The sequence below is a fragment of the Phyllobates terribilis genome, unplaced genomic scaffold (genome assembly GCF_046119375.1).
Source record: "Phyllobates terribilis strain yellow unplaced genomic scaffold, ASM4611937v1 Scaffold_12__6_contigs__length_324123572, whole genome shotgun sequence".
Taxonomy (NCBI): Eukaryota; Metazoa; Chordata; class Amphibia; order Anura; family Dendrobatidae; genus Phyllobates; species Phyllobates terribilis.
The window spans coordinates 253,317,248-253,329,298 of NW_027362772.1; positions in this window are offsets into that span (position 1 = coordinate 253,317,248).

Below are 12,051 nucleotides of genomic sequence, written 5' to 3' on the forward strand. Positions count from 1 at the left end.
CAACAGGTAGAACTGTCTGGTGTTGAGATCGGTAGCGTGAGGATGAGCGACCCGTTCCCCATTGCCATGCCTCCCCAAAGCGAAATGATGATCTGGTGTCGGACTGCAATCGGGTTAAGAGGGAGAGACTACCAAGCCATGGTAGAACCCGTGTACTCAGACAGCAGGCCCACCATTTTGACAGCCCAGGGGGTGGTTGATGTCCGCCATGGAAGGGTGCCCGTCCGGATCTTAAACATTGGTGAAAGGGAAGTACACTTGCCCCGGTACGCTACACTAGCCAAATTGTATACTGTTGAACACAATGCTGTCAGGGCCATGGAACCCTTGCCTCCATCTCCCCAGGCGGAGGGTAATGGCTCCCAGAAACCCAAGGAGGACTGGTGCCAGAAACTCCACGTGGGTGCTGACTCCACTCCCTTGCACCAAAAACAAGGAGTCTACCGGGTGGTTCAGGAGTACGAGAGAATCTTTAGTAAGCACCCGCTAGACTTCGGCAGAGTGAAAGGGGTAGAACACCACATCCCCACAGGGAGCCACCCACCAATAAAAGAGAGATACAGACCTGTACCCCCCGCACACTATCAGAACGCAAAGGGCATGCTGAGAGAAATGAAAGAAGCCGGGGTCATTAGAGACAGCTGTAGCCCCTGGGCAGCCCCCTTGGTTCTGGTAAAAAAGAAAGACGGTACCATGAGAATGTGCGTGGACTATAGACAAGTCAATCGTATCACCCATAAAGACGCATACCCGTTGCCTAGAATAGAGGAGTCTTTGGCCGCACTAAAATCAGCTAATTTCTTCTCTACTTTGGACCTTACCAGTGGGTACTGGCAGGTTCCTATGGCAGAGGCTGACAAGGAGAAGACCGCCTTCACCACCCCGATGGGATTAAGTGAATTCAACTGTATGCCATTCGGGCTCTGCAATGCACCCGGGACCTTCCAGAGGCTGATGGAATGCTGTCTAGGGCACCGAAACTTTGAGACGGTCCTACTTTACCTGGATGACATGATTGTATATTCAAAGACTTACGAGGACCATCTAAAGCACCTGGCCGAGGTGTTCGAAGCCCTGGCAGGCTTTGGCCTGAAGGTGAAGCCCTCAAAGTGTCACCTGTTACAACCGAAGGTCCAGTACCTAGGACACGTGGTGAGTGCAGAGGGAGTAGCCCCCGACCCCGACAAGGTTACAGTAATCAAGAGCTGGCCAAGCCCCTCTAACACCAAAGAAGTGAGGCAATTCCTCGGGTTGGTAGGCTACTACCGAAGGTTCATCCCCGGGTTCACAAAGATGGCAGCTCCAATGCAGGACCTCCTGATAGGTCAGTCTAAATCCAGAAGTCAAAAGCTACCCTTCAAGTGGGACAAGCCGGAAGAGGAGTCCTTTCACCAGCTGAAGATGGCCCTCACGGGGGATGAGATCCTGGCCTACCCCGATTATGGCCAGCCTTTTATCCTCCACACAGACGCCAGTAATGTGGGGCTGGGAGCCGTACTGTCACAGAACCAACAGGGCAGAGAAAGGGTGATTGCGTATGCCAGCCGGAAGCTGAGGCCCACCGAGAGAAACCTGGAGAATTACAGCTCCTTCAAGCTAGAATTCTTGGCAGTGGTGTGGGCCATCACAGAACGGTTTAAATATTACCTGGCCTCCGCAAAGTTCACCGTGTACACGGACAATAACCCGTTGACACACCTGGACAATGCAAGACTAGGTGCCCTAGAACAGCGGTGGATGGCCCGGCTATCAAATTATGACTTCACAATCAAATACCGGGCAGGCAGAACCAACGCCAATGCAGACGCCCTATCAAGAATGCCCCACCTACTCGAAGATGAAGAAGACTCGGAAGAGCTGGAGGAAGTAGAGCTCCCTGCGTTCCACCGGTATGGGGCCACTCAGTATTCTCACCGGGTAAGAGACAAAGACCTAACCACCGTCATGTTCAACCCCTTACCCCACCACGGCTGGGCTGAAACGCAAGATAGTGACCCTGCAATTCGCCTAGTGAAAGACCTGTTGACCCAGGCAGACGCTAGCCCTGGCCCGGACGCTCTAGAGGAAGCCAAGCAGTTATGGAAGGAGAAAAGCAGGCTATTCCTCTACGAAGGTAAGCTGTGCAGAAGGCTTGTCAACCACCAGACGCACGAGCTGACCTTGCAGGTAATGGTCCCGAGACGAGATGCAGCAATGGTCCTGGAGGCCTACCATGACAGAGCGGGACACTTCGGGTGGAAGAAACTGGAGTTCCTACTGAGAGAGCGGTTCTACTGGGTCGGTATGAGAGGGGCCATAGAGAAGTGGTGCAGGGACTGTGGCCCATGTAACCTCAGAAGGAAGGACTGTACCAGCCAGAAGACACCCTTGAGGCCCATCGTCACCAGGCAGCCTCTTGAGCTGGTAGCTCTGGACCATGTGAAATTGGCTCCAAGCCGGTCGGGCTACGTCTATGCCCTGACAATAGTGGACCACTATTCCCGGTTCCTGGTGGTGGTTCCCATTAAAGACTTGACAGCCCAAACAGCGGCCAGAGCCTTCCAACAACACTTCTGCCGTCCACACGGGTATCCGGAACAGGTCTTGACAGATCAAGGTCCAACATTCGAGGCGGAAATCTTCCAGGAGTTCTGCAACCTCTACGGCTGTAAGAAGATTCGGACAACGCCTTACCATCCGCAAACCAACGGGCTGTGTGAGAAAATGAATAATATCGTCATTGATCTCCTCAAAACGTTGCCCCTGGAGGAACGCAACCTGTGGCCGGAAAAACTGCCGGACCTGATAGACTTATACAACCATATCCCGGTGAATGCTACAAATTGCACCCCGGCTTACCTGATGCGAGCAAGACCAGGTAAGCTGCCGATAGACCTGGAGATGGGAGTCCTGACACCCAAGGACACCTCCCCAGACGCGGACTGGGATACGGAACAGCGGCTACAGCACAAGAAGGTACAGGAGAGTGTGGAGAGGAGTCTGGCTCAAGCGAGAGAAAAGCAAGAGAGGCTCTTCAACCAACACGCCCCTGCTGGTCCCCTGGAACCTGGTGAGCAGGTCCTGAAGCAGAAGAGAAAGCTTCACAAGCTAGATGACCAGTGGCAGAGAGACCCGTACACAGTACTGCCGTCCAACCACGACAACTCGAAGGTATGTGTAATTACCAAGGATGGAGAAGAAACCACCAGCACTGTCTCCAGAGACCACCTAAAACGGTGCCCCGAGTGACTACAGAGTGCAGGAGAAGATCAAGATGACCTTGAACCCGCAGAGATCAAGGAAGAAATGATCAGCACAGTTCTTGAAGAGTTCCCCCGGTCCTGGACTCAGATAAACGACCCAATAGTGGTACCCGTCCTACACTTCCTTCAGCCAACCCAGCAGGAACCTACAGGAGTGCAGGAAGAACAAGAGGAACAAGCAGCCCCGGAGGCAGAAGAACCCATGCCAGCAGCCCAGGAGAGTCAACCCCCTGCTGACAGTGAGCCTGCCATGCCTGCGGTAAGCCAAAGGACCCGCAGACAGCTGCCTGCCCTGCCTGTAAACCCAGCTAGTAGCTGTACCCTAAATGCTAGTGGGGAAAGCCAGGTTAGACCACCACCAGACAGTGGGTTATGCAGGTCAACCTGGATCACTAGGGGTCAAATACCAGCTCGCTGGAAGATCTAAATGCTGTATATTGCAAATGTTTTATACTTGTTACCTGGTTATTAATACTGTTTTCCCAGTTTTTCTAGATACAATGGACTGGCATGTTATGGACAGTGAATAACCGGAACTACCATGTAGTTAATTGCACTTGGTGCCCTCTTGCGAAGATGGACACAGAAGAAAAACCTGTCCGGCGTGGCCTCCTTGTGGTCCAGGAACTTGGGGTTTATAGTGACAGGTCCCCACACTGTGGAAAACTTCACCTTATTGGGTGATATGGACACCCGGTCACGGATGCGCCGTGACCTTAAGGACAAAATGTACTTGTAAATATGTTATGTTGTCATTTATACCCTGTTTGTTTTTGGGCAAAAAGGCTTAGTCCCGGAGTACTAAATTTTACTAGGGGGGAATGTGTCACCCCAGGCCAGGATGCCACAAATATTAAAGGCTGTGTCTGAGAGCAGGAGGGAGGTTCCCTGGTTAGGGACAATTAGCATACAGCACCTCCTGTCCCAGGCCAGTAGGGGGAGCTGGCTGCCCCTATAAAAGCTGGAACTGGGGGCAGGGTTAGAGAGAACTGGACGACTTAGCTCAGGACTGAGACTAGTCCCAGAGAAGGAGGGACAGTTCAGCTGTAGCCGAGGAGTCCGTGAGGCAGAGGAGAAACTGCAAGCCAGGGACAGAGGCGACGAGAGCCGGTCCTGGCTGAGAGAATCACACAACCGGACATTGGGGTCCGAGGCTGTCAGGGTTGTAAGCCCAGCAGCAGAGAACCAACCCCCGAGGGATTTCAGGTCCCTTGGCCTAAGAAGCCTGGAGGCTCCGCCACACAGAGGGACCAGTACAGCGAGGATAAAGCAAAAGGTACCCAAGGCCCGAGTCGCAAGCCATACAAGCGAGAAGTACACGGCCAGCTCAGGGACGTGGGCTATTACACCACGAAGAGGGGGATAGTCAGAAAGAGCATAGAGAGAACGGTAGGCCTACACACTCACCCTGACCAGTGGGGCTCGCCTGAATGCTCTCAGACACCCAGGCCCATTCCTAACCGGTACTACTGTTGGGTCATTAATAATACCTACAATAAAGACCCTGGACTGTTTGAAGCGGACTCTGAACTCTTACTATTGCAGCCTGCACTATCACCCCCAGCATCCACTTACACTGCCCTGAGGCTACACTCTTCCCGTTGGGAGTTATCCTACCCTTGAGCTGCACACCAACACCAGCCTCAGCGGTCTGCCTCGCAGCGCCGGTTATCTCTGACCGCAATCCACGGGTGGCGTAGTCGGACATTCAAAATACTGATAAATAGAATGCCACAATTTGGTCTGACCACCCTGAGCCACGGGATCGGGTTGCCACTACTACCCCCAGCATCGTACAGAAGCCCGGTTCCGGGTACCCCACGGCCCAGGGGGTGAGTCAATTACATGAAAGCCAATATTATTTTCAAGACTGATTTATTTCAGGACTGCAAAATTAGCCCCCTATGGGCTCCCTCTGGACATGGGACCATAGGCACTACCAATGCTCAATATGGTCACTACGCCCCTATTTATGCCACACTGATTTCTTTTGCCTTCTCATGGATCACTTAGATTTCAATTTTTTTCCTTTCCTCCACATCTTTTTACCACACTATGTAATATATACCTTTCAGACGGATGTATGAAGAAATGAGCCGTATTTACAGCATAATATATCATGTTATTCTAAAATCAACGCTAAGATGACAGAACCTCCTTAATTATGTATGAAGCCTTGGACCACTTTCCTTACCAGCTCCTCTAACGCTACAGACAAGCAACAAAGCCTGAGATTGTAGTGATTTTCTTTTTGCCATCCATCTTACAAATTGGCTTCACATTCATGATGCCTGCCGCGTTCATCATACAGGAGCTGACATCCCTCTATGATTAACCCCCATTCTTTCGTAGTGATGATATGTTACCAAGTGGCTAAGACTGGATTGTGAAAACTATCAATCTAAGGTTTACACACCAGAAGGAAATAATCCCTTACCCTAAGGCTGTGTTCCCACGTGCAAGAACTTTGCTTTTTTTCCACTTCATTATTTCTGCAGTTGTCCGTACCAAAATACACAATGGCAATCTGATCTGATTATTACATCTTTTTCTGTCTTTTTTTTGCCTTTTCCCCTTTTTTGATTGGTGCAGATTTGAAACTGTTTTTTTTTTATTATGCATTTTTAGTAAAGAAAAGCTGGGGTCCTGCACTTAAAATAGTAACTGTTTTAACATACGTTTTTTCAGGCTCCCTACAGAAGCCTGTAAGAAAAAAACGTAACCAAGAGACACACAGCTCGACCCCGTCCTTAAAAAGGACCTGACACCAGGTGAAAAGTAACCGCTTTTTCCTCTTACTTTATTCCTGCTGCTTCTCTCAGTGATTATTTTTTTGATTTTTTTAAATCCGACATACGGTTCCAGAGATATGGACTAATTTCTATGGTCTTCACTAGTGTTGAGCGAACATGCTCGACACTGCTCGGTACTCGCCCGAGCATCACGCTACTCGGGATGTTCGGCGAGCACCGAGCATTTCCGGGTTACTCGGGCGGGAGCTCGGGTCTCCGCCCTGCATGTTTGGCGCTCTTTACAGAGCCAATGAACATGCAGGGATTGCCAGCCAGTCACTGTAATGCCGCAGCCATGTTGTTTGTGGGCATTACAGTGATTGGCTGGCAGCACAGCATCACCTCGAGTATTTAAAACCGGGCGCCGCCGTCTTGGACACAGTCGCTCCAGATCAGACAGTGTAGGGACAGCGCTGCTGATTTAGGGAGAGATATATCCTGCAAAATAGTTAGTGTAGGGTCTGTAAAGGCTGCCAGATCAAACAAACAGTCCTTCTCAGGACTAATATCCATCCCAGGTATATCAGGCAGGCAGGCAGGCTGTATAGGAGACGCAGTGGTTATACCAGCAAACGCTGCATTACAGTCCTGTGTGCTGCTCCTGTTGCTGAAATTGCTGGACTTAACTCCAGGTCCCGGGGGCCAGGAAAAAAACTTTTTTTTTATCTAAATCCTCTTTTTTTTTTCCTCCTTCACAATGTACAAATACCCATCTTATTAACATTTTGGTGCCCCCTCCCCCCCCAAAAAAAAAGTGTGCCTCTGATTTTTCAGACACAAAAATATCTGTTGAAAATAGTCTGGTGTAGGCCAGAGAAATAGAAGTGTGGTTTTGCAGTTCTATGGGCCATTTGTATCTAAAAAAAACAGTTTGAGTGTGTCGCTCACTGTTCAGCCACAAATATATATATATTTTAAAAAGCCTGGTATACACCAGTAAATTATTACTGTGGTTTTGATGTTCCACGGTAAAACATCTCTATTATCCTGTTTTGGCATTTTTTGCTGTATAAAAATAATAATAGTGTCTCCCTGATTTTTCAGACACAAATATATCTGTTGAAAATAGTCTGGTGTAGGCCAGAGAGACAGAAGTGTGCTATTGCTGTTCCACGGTAAAAAGTCTCTATTATCCTGCTTTTTGCATTTTCTGCTGTAAAAAAAAAAAAAATAGCGTCTCCCTGATTTTTTCAGACACAAATATATCTGTTGAAAATAGTCTGGTGTAGGCCCGAGAAATACAAGTGTGGTTTTGCAGTTCCACAGTACAAATCTCTGTATTATCCACTTTTGGGACATTTGTATCTAAAAAAAACAGTTTGAGTGTGTCGCTCACTGTTCAGCCGCAAATATATATATATTTTAAAAAGCCTGGTATACACCAGTAAATTATTACTGTGGTTTTGATGTTCCATGGTAAAACATCTCTATTATCCTGTTTTTGGCATTTTTTGCTGTATAAAAATAATAATAGTGTCTCCCTGATTTTTCAGACACAAATATATCTGTTGAAAATAGTCTGGTGTAGGCCAGAGAGACAGAAGTGTGCTTTTGCTGTTCCATGGTAAAAAATCTCTATTATCCTGCTTTTTGCATTTTTTGCTGTAAAAAAAAATAGTGTCTCCCTGATTTTTCAGACACAAATATATCTGTTGAAAATAGTCTGGTGTAGACCCGAGAAATACAAGTGTGGTTTTGCAGTTCCACGGTACAAACCTCTGTATTATCCACTTTTGGGCCATTTGTATCTAAAAAAAACAGTTTGAGTGTGTCGCTCACTGTTCAGCCGCAAATATATATATATTTTAAAAAGCCTGATATACACCAGTAAATTATTACTGTGGTTTTGATGTTCCACGGTAAAACATCTCTATTATCCTGTTTTTGGCATTTTTTGCTGTATAAAAATAATAATAGTGTCTCCCTGATTTTTCAGACACAAATATATCTGTTGAAAATAGTCTGGTGTAGGCCAGAGAGACAGAAGTGTGCTTTTGCTGTTCCACGGTAAAAAATCTCTATTATCCTGCTTTTTGCATTTTTTGCTGTAAAAAAAAAAAAAAATAGTGTCTCCCTGATTTTTCAGACACAAATATATCTGTTGAAAATAATCTGGTGTAGGCCCGAGAAATACAAGTGTGGTTTTGCAGTTCCACGGTACAAACCTCTGTATTATCCACTTTTGGGCCATTTGTATCTAAAAAAAACAGTTTGAGTGTGTCGCTCACTGTTCAGCCGCAAGTATATATATATTTTAAAAAGCCTGGTACACACCAGTAAATTATTACTGTGGTTTTGATGTTCCACGGTAAAACATCTCTATTATCCTGTTTTTGGCATTTTTTGCTGTATAAAAATAATAATAGTGTCTCCCTGATTTTTCAGACACAAATATATCTGTTGAAAATAGTCTGGTGTAGGCCAGAGAGACAGAAGTGTGCTTTTGCTGTTCCATGGTAAAAAAATCTCTATTATCCTGCTTTTTGCATTTTTTGCTGTAAAAAAAAAAAAAATAGTGTCTCCCTGATTTTTCAGACACAAATATATCTGTTGAAAATAGTCTGGTGTAGGCCCGAGAAATACAAGTGTGGTTTTGCAGTTCCATGGTACAAACCTCTGTATTATCCACTTTTGGGCCATTTGTATCTAAAAAAAACAGTTTGAGTGTGTCGCTCACTGTTCAGCCGCAAATATATATATATTTTAAAAAGCCTGGTATACACCAGTAAATTATTACTGTGGTTTTGATGTTCCACGGTAAAACATCTCTATTATCCTGTTTTTGGCATTTTTTGCTGTATAAAAATAATAATAGTGTCTCCCTGATTTTTCAGACACAAATATATCTGTTGAAAATAGTCTGGTGTAGGCCAGAGAGACAGAAGTGTGCTTTTGCTGTTCCACGGTAAAAAATCTCTATTATCCTGCTTTTTGCATTTTTTGCTGTAAAAAAAAAAAAAAAATAGTGTCTCCCTGATTTTTCAGACACCAATATATCTGTTGAAAATAATCTGGTGTAGGCCCGAGAAATACAAGTGTGGTTTTGCAGTTCCACGGTACAAACCTCTGTATTATCCACTTTTGGGCCATTTGTATCTAAAAAAAACAGTTTGAGTGTGTCGCTCACTGTTCAGCCGCAAGTATATATATGTTTTAAAAAGCCTGGTACACACCAGTAAATTATTACTGTGGTTTTGATGTTCCACGGTAAAACATCTCTATTATCCTGTTTTTGGCATTTTTTGCTGTATAAAAATAATAATAGTGTCTCCCTGATTTTTCAGACACAAATATATCTGTTGAAAATAGTCTGGTGTAGGCCCGAGAAATACAAGTGTGGTTTTGCAGTTCCACGGTACAAACCTCTGTATTATCCACTTTTGGGCCATTTGTATCTAAAAAAAACAGTCTGAGTGTGTCGCTCACTGTTCAGCCGCAAATATATATATATTTTAAAAAGCCTGGTATACACCAGTAAATTATTACTGTGGTTTTGATGTTCCACGGTAAAACATCTCTATTATCCTGTTTTTGGCATTTTTTGCTGTATAAAAATAATAATAGTGTCTCCCTGATTTTTCAGACACAAATATATCTGTTGAACATAGTCTGGTGTAGGCCAGAGAGACAGAAGTGTGCTTTTGCTGTTCCACGGTAAAAAATCTCTATTATCCTGCTTTTTGCATTTTTTGCTGTAAAAAAAAAAAAAAATAGCGTCTCCCTGATTTTTCAGACACAAATATATCTGTTGAAAATAGTCTGGTGTAGGCCCGAGAAATACAAGTGTGGTTTTGCAGTTCCACGGTATAAACCTCTGTATTATCCACTTTTGGGACATTTGTATCTAAAAAAAACAGTTTGAGTGTGTCGCTCACTGTTCAGCCGCAAATATATATATATTTTAAAAAGCCTGGTATACACCAGTAAATTATTACTGTGGTTTTGATGTTCCACGGTAAAACATCTCTATTATCCTGTTTTTGGCATTTTTTGCTGTATAAAAATAATAATAGTGTCTCCCTGATTTTTCAGACACAAATATATCTGTTGAAAATAGTCTGGTGTAGGCCAGAGAGACAGAAGTGTGCTTTTGCTGTTCCACGGTAAAAAATCTCTATTATCCTGCTTTTTGCATTTTTTGCTGTAAAAAAAAAAAAAAAATAGTGTCTCCCTGATTTTTCAGACACCAATATATCTGTTGAAAATAATCTGGTGTAGGCCCGAGAAATACAAGTGTGGTTTTGCAGTTCTACGGTACAAACCTCTGTATTATCCACTTTTGGGCCATTTGTATCTAAAAAAAACAGTTTGAGTGTGTCGCTCACTGTTCAGCCGCAAGTATATATATGTTTTAAAAAGCCTGGTACACACCAGTAAATTATTACTGTGGTTTTGATGTTCCACGGTAAAACATCTCTATTATCCTGTTTTTGGCATTTTTTGCTGTATAAAAATAATAATAGTGTCTCCCTGATTTTTCAGACACAAATATATCTGTTGAAAATAGTCTGGTGTAGGCCCGAGAAATACAAGTGTGGTTTTGCAGTTCCACGGTACAAACCTCTGTATTATCCACTTTTGGGCCATTTGTATCTAAAAAAAACAGTCTGAGTGTGTCGCTCACTGTTCAGCCGCAAATATATATATATTTTAAAAAGCCTGGTATACACCAGTAAATTATTACTGTGGTTTTGATGTTCCACGGTAAAACATCTCTATTATCCTGTTTTTGGCATTTTTTGCTGTATAAAAATAATAATAGTGTCTCCCTGATTTTTCAGACACAAATATATCTGTTGAACATAGTCTGGTGTAGGCCAGAGAGACAGAAGTGTGCTTTTGCTGTTCCACGGTAAAAAATCTCTATTATCCTGCTTTTTGCATTTTTTGCTGTAAAAAAAAAAAAAAATAGCGTCTCCCTGATTTTTCAGACACAAATATATCTGTTGAAAATAGTCTGGTGTAGGCCCGAGAAATACAAGTGTGGTTTTGCAGTTCCACGGTATAAACCTCTGTATTATCCACTTTTGGGACATTTGTATCTAAAAAAAACAGTTTGAGTGTGTCGCTCACTGTTCAGCCGCAAATATATATATATTTTAAAAAGCCTGGTATACACCAGTAAATTATTACTGTGGTTTTGATGTTCCACGGTAAAACATCTCTATTATCCTGTTTTTGGCATTTTTTGCTGTATAAAAATAATAATAGTGTCTCCCTGATTTTTCAGACACAAATATATCTGTTGAAAATAGTCTGGTGTAGGCCAGAGAGACAGAAGTGTGCTTTTGCTGTTCCACGGTAAAAAATCTCTATTATCCTGCTTTTTGCATTTTTTGCTGTAAAAAAAAAAAAAATAGCGTCCCCCTGATTTTTCAGACACAAATATATCTGTTGAAAATAGTCTGGTGTAGGCCCGAGAAATACAAGTGTGGTTTTGCAGTTCCACGGTATAAACCTCTGTATTATCCACTTTTGGGACATTTGTATCTAAAAAAAACAGTTTGAGTGTGTCGCTCACTGTTCAGCCGCAAATATATATATATTTTAAAAAGCCTGGTATACACCAGTAAATTATAACTGTGGTTTTGCTGTTTCACGGTAAAAAATCTCTATTATTCAGGTTTTGGTAGTTTTTTCCGTAAAGAAAAACAGTAGTGTCTCCTGACTGTTGTGACACAAAAATATATCTGTTGAAAATAGTCTTGTGTAGGCCCGACTTCCCAGTGTGGTTTCGCAGTTCCACGGGTCAAATCGCTGTACTATCCAGTTTTGGGCCTTTGGTATCTAAAAAAAAAGCAGTTTGAGTGTGTTGCTCACTGTTCAGCCGCAAATATCTCTATTTAAAAAAGTGTGGTATACCCCAGTAAACAATAACTGTGGTTTTCCTCTTCCACGGTTCTAATCTACTCTTTATTACCCTTTTTCCATTGATAGTGCAAGTGTAAGCTATTTTACTTCATTTACAATGGGCAAGGCGCGTGGCAAGGGACGTGGAAGTGGACGTTCTGGTGATG